The sequence below is a fragment of the Oncorhynchus masou genome, chromosome 7 (genome assembly GCF_036934945.1).
Source record: "Oncorhynchus masou masou isolate Uvic2021 chromosome 7, UVic_Omas_1.1, whole genome shotgun sequence".
NCBI classification, from domain to species: Eukaryota; Metazoa; Chordata; class Actinopteri; order Salmoniformes; family Salmonidae; genus Oncorhynchus; species Oncorhynchus masou.
The window spans coordinates 11,914,750-11,927,413 of record NC_088218.1 but is presented as its reverse complement, the minus strand read 5'-3'; positions in this window follow the sequence as shown (position 1 = coordinate 11,927,413).

Genomic DNA, 12,664 nt, shown 5'->3' with positions numbered 1-12,664 from the left:
TCCTCCTCCTTGGAAAGCTGCCACGGTCATCCCCCTCTTCAAAGGGGGAGACTCTCTAGACCCAAACTGTTACAGACCTATACCTGTCCTACCCTGCCTTTCTAAAGTCTTCGAAAGCCAAGGTAACAAACAGATTACGACCATTTCGAATCCCACTGTAGTTCTCCGCTATGCAATCTAGTTTCCAAGCTGGTCATGAGTGCACCTCAGCCACGCTCAAGGTCCTAAACGATATCATAACCGCCATCGATAAAAGGCAATACTGTGCAGCAGTCTTCATCGACCTTGCCAAGGCCTTTGACTCTGTCAATCACAACATTGTTATTGGCAGACTCAACAGCCTTGGTTTCTCAAATGACTGCCACGAACTCTACTTCTCAGATAGAGTTCAGTGTGTCAAATTGGAGGGCCTGTTGTCCAGAACTCTGGCAGTCTCTATCGGGGTGCCGCAGGGTTCAATTCTCGGACCGACTCTTTTCTCTGTATACATCAGTGATGTCGCTCTTGCTGCTGGTGATTCTCTGATCCACCTCTACGCAGACAACACCATTAAACACCACACTTAAATGCAAGTAAAACTAAATGCATGCTCTTCAACCGATCAATGCCCGCACCCGCCCATCCATCTAGCATCACTGCTCTGGACGGTTCTGACTTAGAATATGTGGACAACCACAAATACCTTGGTATCTGGTTAGACTGTAAATTCTCCTTCCAGACTCACATTAAGCATCTCCAATCCAAAATTAAATCTTCCTATTTCGCAACAAAGCATCCTTCACTCATGCCGCCAAACACACCCTCGTAAAACTGACTATCCTACCGATCCTTGACTTCGGTAATGTAATTTACAAAATAGCCTCCAACATTACTCAGCAAATTGGACTAACAAATTGGACATAACATTCCACTTTGAGCCAAGAGAGATTGACATGCATATCATTGTTATCTCTCCGTGTACTTTGAAGGGCCAGCCGTGCTGCCCTACTCTGAGCCAAATGCAATTTGGAAAAGGGCTGTCTAAGTATGATCCTCAATCAGAGACAATGATAGACAGCTGCCTCTGATTGGGAACCATACTCGGCCAACAAAGAAATATAAACATAGATTTCCCAGCCTAGTCACACCTTGACCTACAAAATAGAGAATTTAAAGGATCTCTAAGTTCAGGGTGTGACACATCTTCAATTAAAATATCACATTTTGATATGATGTCACAACATATGTTGAATGTGGGATGCAGACCAATATTAACATCCTGTTTATTACGGTCTTCCTTGTTCTGTTACAAATGTGTGATGTCTTGTAAAACTGGTTTAGAATAACTCAGGGTGCATGTTACTCGGAGTGGAACAGGGGAACCCAAGAGCAGACTCAGACAAGGAGAATGGGATGAAGTAACCAAGGTATTTATTTAAACACAGGGGGAAGAGGGAGTGCAGGCCAGGGGTAGCTCAGGTGGGTTGCAGGAAACCAGGTGCTGAGGCTGAGGCTGGAGTGAGAGGGGTTGGGACAGGGTAAGCAGGTGCTGAGGCTGAGGCTGAGGCTGGAGCGAGAGGGGTTGAGGCAGGGTAAGCAGGTCCGGAGGCTGAGGCTGGAGCGAGAGGGGTTGGGACAGGGTAAGCAGGTCCGGAGGCTGAGGCTGGAGCGAGAGGGGTTGGGACAGGGTAAGCAGGTCCGGAGGCTGAGGCTGGAGAGAGAGGGGTTGGGACAGGGTAAGCAGGTGCTGATGCTGAGGCTGGAGCGAGAGGGGTTGAGACAGGGTAAGCAGGTCCGGAGGCTGAGGCTGGAGCGAGAGGGGTTGGGACAGGGTAAGCAGGTCCGGAGGCTGAGGCTGGAGCGAGAGGGGTTGGGACAGGGTAAGCAGGTCCGGAGGCTGAGGCTGGAGCGAGAGGGGGTTGGGACAGGGTAAGCAGGTCCGGAGGCTGAGGCTGGAGCGAGAGGGGTTGGGACAGGGTAAGCAGGTCCGGAGGCTGAGGCTGGAGCGAGAGGGGTTGGGACAGGGTAAGCAGGTCCAGAGGCTGAGGCTGGAGCGAGAGGGGTTGGGACAGGGTAAGCAGGTCCGGAGGCTGAGGCTGGAGCGAGAGGGGTTGAGACAGGGTAAGCAGGTCCGGAGTGGAATCCAAGGGAGTAGTAGAATGGAGAATCCAGGAAAGAGTAGCAGGATGACGAGACGTGGGACTGGAGACAGGGACCAGAGTCAGAACGGGGTTAACTAGCGGAGAAGAGAACAGCGTCAGTCAAGTAAAACAGGCATAACAGGATCAAACAGTAACAAACAGCTAGACACGTAGGCTGACTGAGCAGAGATTACGATCTGGCAGCGTGGAAGGGCTGAGTATTTGAAGAGTTTATGATTATGGAACAGGTTGCAGCTGGTGGGGATCTGCTCTGAATTCAGCACACGTTTTAAATAGTTTAACATTTTAATGTTGTATGCTGAGAATATAGATGTTACTTGTGTAATATCGATATAGACTTTTCCTATCATGTTGGTTTGTATTTCAGTACATATCGTGGTCTTGGCATATCAGAACAGAAACTGTCTTTCAAAACTAAGACCACCTCAAGATGCAGACCAGAGGTAAGAGACTTGTTGTACACCACCTGAACAGTTGCAGCATTCTCCCTCACAAATTGATTAAACTTAACAGTATCAAATACTGAAAACCATACAACATATCATGATGTAACTAACTGTAGGTATGGTCTTTTTAAAAGATGAATTGCATTGTTGTTGTTTTTATTAAATCAGTGACACAGATCACAGCACCACCAAGAGGATTACATCCTGAACTTGAATCAATAGTTACTATTGCAGTATAATGCATGCTTTCACAAGTGCAAGCTAACAACTCCAGCTAGTCCTAGTGTGTTATTATATATATATATATATATACATGAATGGTCAATCCATTTGTGTAACTATCTTCTAGTAAAATGTCATGATTACAGTAATCAGCTGCTTAACTTCCTTTTTGTTCTAAAGCTGTGACTTCTGTGGAAATGGCCAATGAAATTGCAGTAAGGATCACAGAAACAAAATACTTGTATGACTCATGACACAATTAGTTGAAGTAGAGCATTTTAGTTACGAGAAAGCTCTTGCACAGTGGAAAATACCACACACCACAACACGCAAAAAATAGCACCATGTAAATGGTGATTGTTTCCAGTATTCTAACAGTAGTTGTTTATGTGATGCTTGTGCAATAATTTGTCTGGCAGAAGGTGGTCTTTTGCAATACACATCATAATGAATGGTTTCACGGGAACTATTACCCTGTCCTGACAAAGTTGTCTTAAACCAGAACAACATAGCTCTACCTTTTAGATATGTGAACACGATAAGATGTGTTTCCTGTGTAGAGTAAGTCATGCACAATGATTTAGCCATAGTTTTTGGACAATTAATGCAAAAAAACAACAACAAAAAAACATGGTCACCTCGCTTCAGGTCCTTAGGAAACTATGCAGTAATTGTTTTATGTACTATTTCTTACATTGTTAGCTCTGAAAATCTCAAGTGTTGTTACATACATCCGTGAAGAACTATTGGATTTTAAAGCAACGTCAACTTACCAATATTACAACCAGGAATACAACTTTCCCGAAGTGGATCCATTGTTCGGACCTCCACCCTGGACATGGGATCTTATCCCAGAGGACGATCCAAAACAACGCGGTCGCCGCAGGAGAGGAAGACGGAGCAGCCTACATGTCAGACTTAGAAGGCGAGCACACCATCCACGAATTCTGAGCAATGTCCAATCTCTAGATAACAAGGTGGACGAAGTTAGGGCACGAGTTGCCTTCCAGAGAGACATCACAGATTGTAACATTCTCTGTTTCACGGAAACATGGCTCACTCAGGATATGTTGTCAGAGTCAGTACAGCCACCGGATTTCTTCCTGTGTCGCGCCGACAGAAACAAACATCTCTCTGGTAAGAAGAAGGGCAGGGGTGTATGCCGCATGATTAACCACTCATGGTGTGATCATAACAAAATACAGGAACTCAAGTCCTTTTGTTCACCTGACCTAGAATTCCTTACAATCAAATGCCGACCGCAATATCTACCAAGAGAATTCTCTTCGATTATAGTCACAGCCGTGTATATCCCCCCAAGCAGATACTTCGACGGCCCTGAAAGAACTTCACTGGACTCTATGTAAACTGGAAACCATATATCCTGAGGCTGCGTTTATTGTAGCTGGGGATTTTAACAAAGCTAATCAGAGAACAAGGCTTCGTAAATTCTATCAGCATATCGAATGCGTGACACGGGTTGGTAGCATTCTGGACCATTCCTACTCTAACAATGCATACAAAGCCCTCCCCGCCCTCCCTTCGGAAATCTGACCATGACTTCATTTTGTTGCTCCCAGCATATAGACAGAAAATAAAACAGAAAACGCTGATGCTCAGGTCTATCCAACGCTGGTCTGACCAATTGGATTCCACTCTTCAAGATTGCCTTGATCATGTGAACTGGGATCTGTTCCGGGTAGGCTCAGGCAATAACATTGACCTATACACTGACTCTGTGAGCGAGTTTATTAGCAACTGCATCGGTGATCTTGTACCCACTGTGACTATTAAAACCTTCCCTAACCAGAAACCGTGAATTGATGGCAGCAGTCGCACAAAACTGAAAGTGCGAACCACCGCTTTTAATCATGGAAAGGTGACTGGAAACATGGGCGAATACAAACAGTGTAGCTATTCCCTACTTAAGGCGTAGGGAATAGCATAATAAGACCCATTCCAATTTTCTTACCGCCCCAATAGGTCCACAGATGACGCAATCACCATCACACTGCACACTAGCCTATCCCATCTGGACAAGAGGAATACCTATGTAAGAATGCTGTTCATTGACTACAGCTCAGCATTTAACACCATAGTACCCTCCAAACTCGTCATTGAGCTCGAGACTCTGGGTCTCGACCCGGCCCTGTGCAAATGGGTCCTGGACTTTCTGATGGGCCGCCCCCAGGTGGTGAGGGTAGGAAACAACATCTCCACTCCGCTGATCCTCAACACTGGGGCCCCACAAGGTTGCGTTCTCAGCCCTATCCTGTACTCCCTGGTCATCCATGACTGCGTGGCCATGCACGCCTCCAACTCAATTATCAAGTTTGCAGATGACACTAGAGTCGTAGGCTTGATTACCAACAAGGACAACAACCACCCGAGCCACTGCCTGTTCACCCCGCTATCATCCAGAAGTTGAGGTCAGTACAGGTGCATCAAAACTGGGACAGAGAGACTGAGATCTATCTCAAGGCCATCACTAACATAGAGGCAAAACAGCCATCACTAACATAGAGGCTGCTGCCAACATACAGACTCAAATCTCTTGCAACTTTAATAAATGGACTTAAAAGTTTTCACTAATTACTTTAAATAACGCCTCTTTAATAATATATACATATCCTACAATACTCAACTCATATGTATAGTTGAAGTCGGAAGTTTACATACACCTTAGCCAAATACATTGAAACTCAGTTTTTCACAATTCCTGAAATGTAATCCTATTAAAAATTATTTTATTTCTTTCATCACATTCCCAATTGGTCAGAAGTTTACATATGCTCAATTAGTATTTAGTAGCATTGCCTTTAAATTGTTTAACTTGGGTCAAACATTTCGGGTAGCCTTCCACAAGTTTCCCACAATAAATTGGGTGAATTTTGGCCCATTCCTCCTGACAGAGCTGGTGTAACTGAGTCCGGTTTGTAGGCCTCCGTGCTCACACATGCTTTTTCAGTTCTGCCCACAAATCTTCTATGAGATTGAGGTCAGGGCTTTGAGACGGCCACTCCAATGCCTTGACTTTGTTCTCCTTCAGCCATTTTTCCACAACTTTGGAAGTATGCTTGGGGTCATTGTCCATTTGGAAGACTTATTTGAGACCAAGCTTTAACTTCCTGACTGATGTCTTGAGATGTTGCTTCAATATATCCACATAAATTTCCTGCCTCATGATGCCATCTATTTTGTGAAGTGCGCCAGTCCCTCCTGCAGCAAAGCACCCCCACAACATGATGCTGCCACCCCCGTGCCGGCTTGCAAGCCTCCCCCTTTTTCCTCCAAACATAACGATGGTCATTATGGCCAAACAGTTATATTTTTGTTTCATCAGACCAGAGGACATTTCTCCAAAAAGTATGATATTTGTCCCAATGTGCTGTTGCAAACCGTAGTCTGGCTTTTTTTATGGCGGTTTTGGAGCAGTGGCTTCTTCCTTGCTGAGCGGCCTTTCAGGTTACGCTGATATAGGACTCATTTTACTATGGATATAGATACTTTTGTACCAGTTTCCTCCAGCATCTTCACAAGGTTCTTTGCTGTTGTTCTGGGATATATTAGCATTTTTCTCACCAAAGTATGTTCATCTCTAGGAGACAGAACGCATCTCCTTCCTGAGCGGTATGATGGCTGCGTGGTCCCATGGTGTTTATACTACCGTACTATTGTTTGTACAGATGAACGTGGTACCTTCAGGCGTTTGGAAATTGCTCCCAAGGATGAACCAACCTTAAGGAGGTCTACACTTTTTTTCCTGAGGTCTTGGCTGATTTCTTTTGATTTTCCCATGGTGTCAAGCATCGAGGCACGGAATTTGAAGGTAGGCCTTGAAATTTATCCACAGGTAAACCTCCAATTGAATCAAATTATGTCAATTAGCCTATCAGAAGCTTCTAAAGCCATGACATCATTTTCTGGAATTTTCCAAGCTGTTTAAAGTCACAGTCAACTTAGTGTATGTAAACTTCTGACCCACTGGAATTGTGATACGATGAATTATAAGTGAAATAATCTGTCTGTAAATAATTGTTGGAAAAATTGCGTGTCATGCACAAAGTAGATGTCCTAACCGACTTGCCAAAACGATAGTTTGTTAACAAGAAATTTGTGGAGTGGTTGAAAAATTTGTTTTAATGACTCCAACCTAAAGTGTATGTAAACCTCTGACTTCAACTGTATATACTGTATTCTATACCATCTACTGCATCTTGCCTATGCCGCACGGCCATCGCTCATCAATATATTTACATGTACATATTCTTATTCATCCGTTTACATTTGTGTGTATAAGGTAGTTGTTGTAAATTTGTTAAAATACTTGTTAAATATTACTGCACTGTCAGAACTAGAAGCACAACTATTTCATTACACTCGCATTAACATCTGCTAACCATCTGTATGTGACCAATAAAACTTGATTTGATATTAACTAAACTCCTCAAATGGTCTGTCCTTGATGACACTTCAGTTACCCAGTGTTATTGCAGGGTAAGGTGTGACACTGCCTGGTGTTATGGGGTTTACATAGTCTTGAAAACTGGCCCTATGCAACACAGTGACCAAGGTCTGGTTTCAACTATGGACGCTTTTGGCATAGAGGAACTACCTCACTGCCATAACTATCTTCACTGTAAGGTTGTTGTATTTGGTGCATGTGACAAATAAAATTTGATTTGACTAGGGTCTAAATATCAGGGAAATGGCTCCATCTACAGGGACTCTATTGGACTTCTAAATACCCCATGTGACATCATCCTCTCAGGCCCTTATACACAGTCTTAGAGTAGGAGTGCTGACCTAGGATCAGATCCCTCCTGTCCATGCGATCTTGTCCATTATGATCTAAAGCTTACAACTGATCCTAGATCAGTACCCCTACTGAGATGCTTTATGGATATGGGCCCAGCTAGTGCCCTTGTACCAGTCCAGAGACTGACTCTGTTACTCCACAACAAATACATTTATAGGCTTACATTACTATGTAACAAAATGTTATTTATATAGAACATTTCTTACAAAAATGCAATTCAAAGTGCTTAAAAACAATGCTTTCAAAATGCAGTGCTTTGCTGTTTAGTGAATATAATCATGCAATGTAAACTCAGAAAGAAATAAAACGTCCCTTTTTCAGGACCCTGTCTTTCAAAGATAATTCGTAAAAATCAAAATAACTTCACAGATCTTCACTGTAAAGGGTTTAAACACTGTTTCCCATGCCTGTTCAAGTACCTGTTGGATCGGAGGGTGAGGGCTAGGGCCATTCCCTGCAGAAATGTCCGGGAACTTGCAGGTGCCTTGGTGGAAGAGTGGGGTAACATCTCACAGCAAGAACTAGAAAATCTGGTGCAGTCCATGAGGAGGAGATGCACTGCAGTACTTAATGCAGCTGGTGGCCACACCACATACTGACTGTTACTTTTGATTTTGACCCCCCCCTTTGTTCAGGGACACATTATTCAATTTCTGTTAGTCTTGTTCAGTTTATGTCTCAGTTGTTGAATCTTGTTATGTTCATACAAATATTTACACATGCTAAGTTTGCTGAAAATAAACGCAGTTGACAGTGAGAGGACATTTCTTTTTTTGCTGAGTTTATATCATACATATACAGGTAATTGTAGTTAAACAATATTCAATATTCCTTTAATATAAGTGATAAGGGTACAATATGACACAATATACTATTCAAAATAACATTTTGGTTATCCAACAAGAGAGTTCTCTCTTGGTTTATTAACATTCTGGAAAGTCTGTCACCCCTACGGAACCCAGACATTCCGTTTATTCTAGAACGTTCTGTTCTAGGTCCTCAAACTGAGTCAGGAGTTCCTTGTGGATGATGGGGATGGTTTTGTAGCTGAACAACGGTGGAGGATCGACATTCACTGGTTGTAGTTTGATCTTCAGGATGTCTTTAACAGGGGAGTTCTTCTTCTGATGCTTGGTATTGTTATTGAATTTGGTCATCAGGTCCTGTAAAAAACAGTGACTAACCCAGGGGATGTGTGTCTGAAATGCTGATCTGGCCATAGCCTACTGTATTTGTAATTGTTTCTGTAATTGACAGATAGACGGATCGCATGATAGCGCACTCATAATTGGAAAAATGTACGTTTTAAAATGCTTAAATAGAGGTTGGCAATACCTAGGTTAATAATCTCCCTGCACGTTAATATAAACCAAGGAAGCAGCAGATCAGGATCAGTGTGTGTGTTTTCAATATGCAGAGGGACAAATTATTTTTTCCTACTCTCTCTCCGATTGTTAAGTATTATGCACATTGATAGCCTGCTATCAAACATCCGTGCCAGCTGATTTATAATACTGTAGTAGCAGCAGACAGTACAGATGTAGGATCTTAATTTGATCATGATTTTGTTGCTAAAGTTTGTAATTTCTACTTGAAAATGTCAGACTTGATTTGCCCTGACAAAAAATGTATCAACCCCTACAAAAATGTCCATTAGCTATAATCCACATAATAATTCACATTTCCTGTTGCTTCAAGATTATTTTCCTGCTGTATCAAACCGACTCAAATTAAGATCCTACATTTATCTAAATCAGGGATGTTCAATGTTGTTCTTGGAGGGAAGAATCACCACTAATTCAGACCTGGGACACCAGGTGAGTGCAATTAACAGCTCTGCTCTAAATGGGTGACTATTGGAGCAAAACATGGGTGGAGAAGAGACCGGGCGTCGTCCAAAACCCGGGGCATGTTTTCACTGAGCCGTAAGCAAGCATGACAAGGTCTTCAGGTGGTATTACATGTTTCATACCCTTACCCATTTCAGATATAAAGAAAAGACGGAATAAAGAAGATGGTGGGGTAAAGAACACAGGGTTTATTTTAATTTTAGAAGAATGACAGAAAGAGTAGAAAGTGGGGTGTGTCTGAAATGTCTCCCTATTCCCTGTTTTGTGCACTTTCGTTGTAGTGCGCTCCTATTGGCTCTGGTCAGAAGTAGGGCACCATCTAGGGAATATGGTGCAATTTTGAACTGGGACAGACATCAATGTCCACCTGAATTACAGAGAGACAGGAGAGTAAACAGATAGTATTTGACCAAAGCTTACAGTTTAACTCTGAAGTAAACACTAAAAGGCCTTGACTAGTGGGATGAGGTTGGAGAAGATCATGTTAAGTCAAAGTTTGGTGTTACAAAGTTTTACCCCACAGTTTTTTTTTAAAGAAATGTTTTGTTACATTTTTATTTCACTAGGCAAGCCAGTTAAGAACAAATTCTTTTTTACAATTGCTGCCTACCAAAAGGCGTACTGCGGGGATGGGGGCTGGGATTAAAAATAAAATAAAAATATAGGACAAAACACACATCACAACAAGAGAGAAAACACAACACTACATAAAGAGAGACCTAAGATGACAACATAGCATGGCAGCAACACATGAAAACACAGCATGGTAGCAACACAACATGACAACAGCACAAAACGTGGTACAAACACTATTGGGCACAGACAACTTCACAAAGGGCCCGAAGGTAGAGACAACAATACATCACGCTAAGCAGCCACAACTGTCAGTAAGAGTGTCCATGATTGAGTCTTTGAATGAAGAGATGGAGATAAAACAAACCAGTTTGAGTGTTTTTTGCAGCACGTTCCAGTCACTAGCTGCAGCGAATTGAAAAGAGGAGCGACTCAGGGATGTGTGTGCTTTGGGGACCTTGACCAGAATGTGACTGGCAGAACGGGTGTTGTATGTGTTGGATGAGGGCTGCAATAGGTATCATAGATAGGCCTCACTCCACCCTAAGAGGGTTTTTATAAATAAGCATCAACCAGTGGGTCTTGCCACGGGTATACAGAGATGACAAATTTACAGAGTAGTATAGAGTGCAGTGATGTGTCCTATAAGGAGCATTGATGGCAAATCTGATGGCCGAATGGTAAAGAACGTCTAGCCGCTAGAGAGCACCCTTACCTGCCGATCTATAAATGATGTCTCTGTAATCTAGCATGGGTAGGATGGTCACCTGAATCAGGGTTTGTTTGGATCAAGCCTTGAGGTACTCCCTTGGTTACAGGCAGTGGCTGAGACAGCAGATGTTCTGACTTCATACACTGCAGTCTTTGAGAGAGGTAGTTAGCAAATCAGGCCAAAGACCCCTCAGGACACCAATACTCCTTAGCCGGCCCACAAGAGTGGAATGGTCTACCGTATCAAAAGCTTTGGCCAAGTCAATAAAAATAGCAGCACAACATTTCTTAGAATCAAGTGCAGTGGTGACATAATTTAATTTAAGGTTGCAGTGACACATCCATAACCTGAGCGGATACCAGATTGCATACCCGAGAGAATACTATAGACATCAAGAAAGCCAGTCAGTTGATTATTGACAAGTTTTCAACACTTTTGATAAACAGGGCAAAATAGAAAAAAATATAGGCATATAACAGTTAGGATCAGCTTGATCTCCCTTTTAAATAAAGGATGCACCGTGGCTGCCATCCAAGCAATGGGAACCTCCAGAGAGAAGACAAAGGTTGAAAAGGTCAGAGCAATGGGAACCTCCCCAGAGAGGAGACACAAGTTAAAAAGGTCAGAGCAATGGGAACCTCCCCAGAGAGGAGACACAGGTTTAAAAAGTCAGAGATAGGCTTGGCGATGATAGGGGCAGCAACCTTAAAGAAGAAAGGGTCTAAACCATCTGACCCAGCTGTTTTTTGGGGGTCAAGTTTAATTAAGGACCTCCTTTAGCACCTCGGACTAAGTGACCGCTTTGCAGGGAGAAAGTTTGTAGCGGGGCAGGGGAAAAGAGGGAGGAGCATCGGGGATAGTCGCATTAGAAGGGGTGGGAGATGAGGAAATGTTGGACAGGGAAGGAGGCATGGCAGAGTCAAATAGGAATCCTGACTTAATGAAGAGGTGATTAAAGAGCTCAGCCATGTGCTCCTTGTCAGTAACAACCACATCATCAACATTAAGAGACATGGGCAGATGTGAGGTTTATCCTCCAGGTCTTTAACCATTTTCCGGAACTTCTTGGAGTTAGACCGGCAGAGAGAGAACTGCTACTTAAAGTAAATCACTTTGGCCATCTGGATAGCCTGACTATCCCAGGCCTCTGCATTTGGGTGGGTGGGGTGAAACTCTCCTGCCATTTTTAGGCTCAAGATTTTTCATACCTCTCACTTCACACTTCAGTGCTAATTTCCATCAGTTTCTTTCCGCGCAGCTTGGCAGCTCAGTAGGTCCATTTTATTAAGCTTTACATAACTAAATTTACCTAGATTATTGTCCTTACATTTTTGGTTTTACAAATAGGTCCAGGCTGAACACTGCTCACTCAGTTTTGTGCTGGATGGTATTTCCATGTTCCGCCGTGTTTCCTCAGCAGGTCTTGGTCTGTTCGAAGTTCCCTTATTGATAATCCTTGGTAGCAATAGTCCATTCAGGTAATTTTGTCCAAAATCAAGGTTCTAGGTATGGAATTGTGACTTGGAATTAAGTTTTTGATGTTGAGGTTAGTATCCTGCACAAGTCCCTGTGAAAAAAAGTTTATCTACGTTTATCCAATTGTAAATCCAATTCACCAATTTGTAAGTCGCTCTGGATAAGAGCGTCTGCTAAATGACTTAAATGTAAATGTAAATCTATTTGCAGAACTCAGGAGCCCATGCTCTGTGTCTGCTCACTCGCTCTTATTCTGAAACTCAGAAAGTATCTATTACAATAAATACAAGGGCTGTGTGCCAATAGGCTTGGATATCCACTATCCTCCTCAAGTCACTCCTTTCAAAGTATCCTTTGCTTCTCTCCTTTCCTCAGCTCACTTCCTCATCTCTTCATGAGCACTGAAAGGAGTTGATGATTGAATG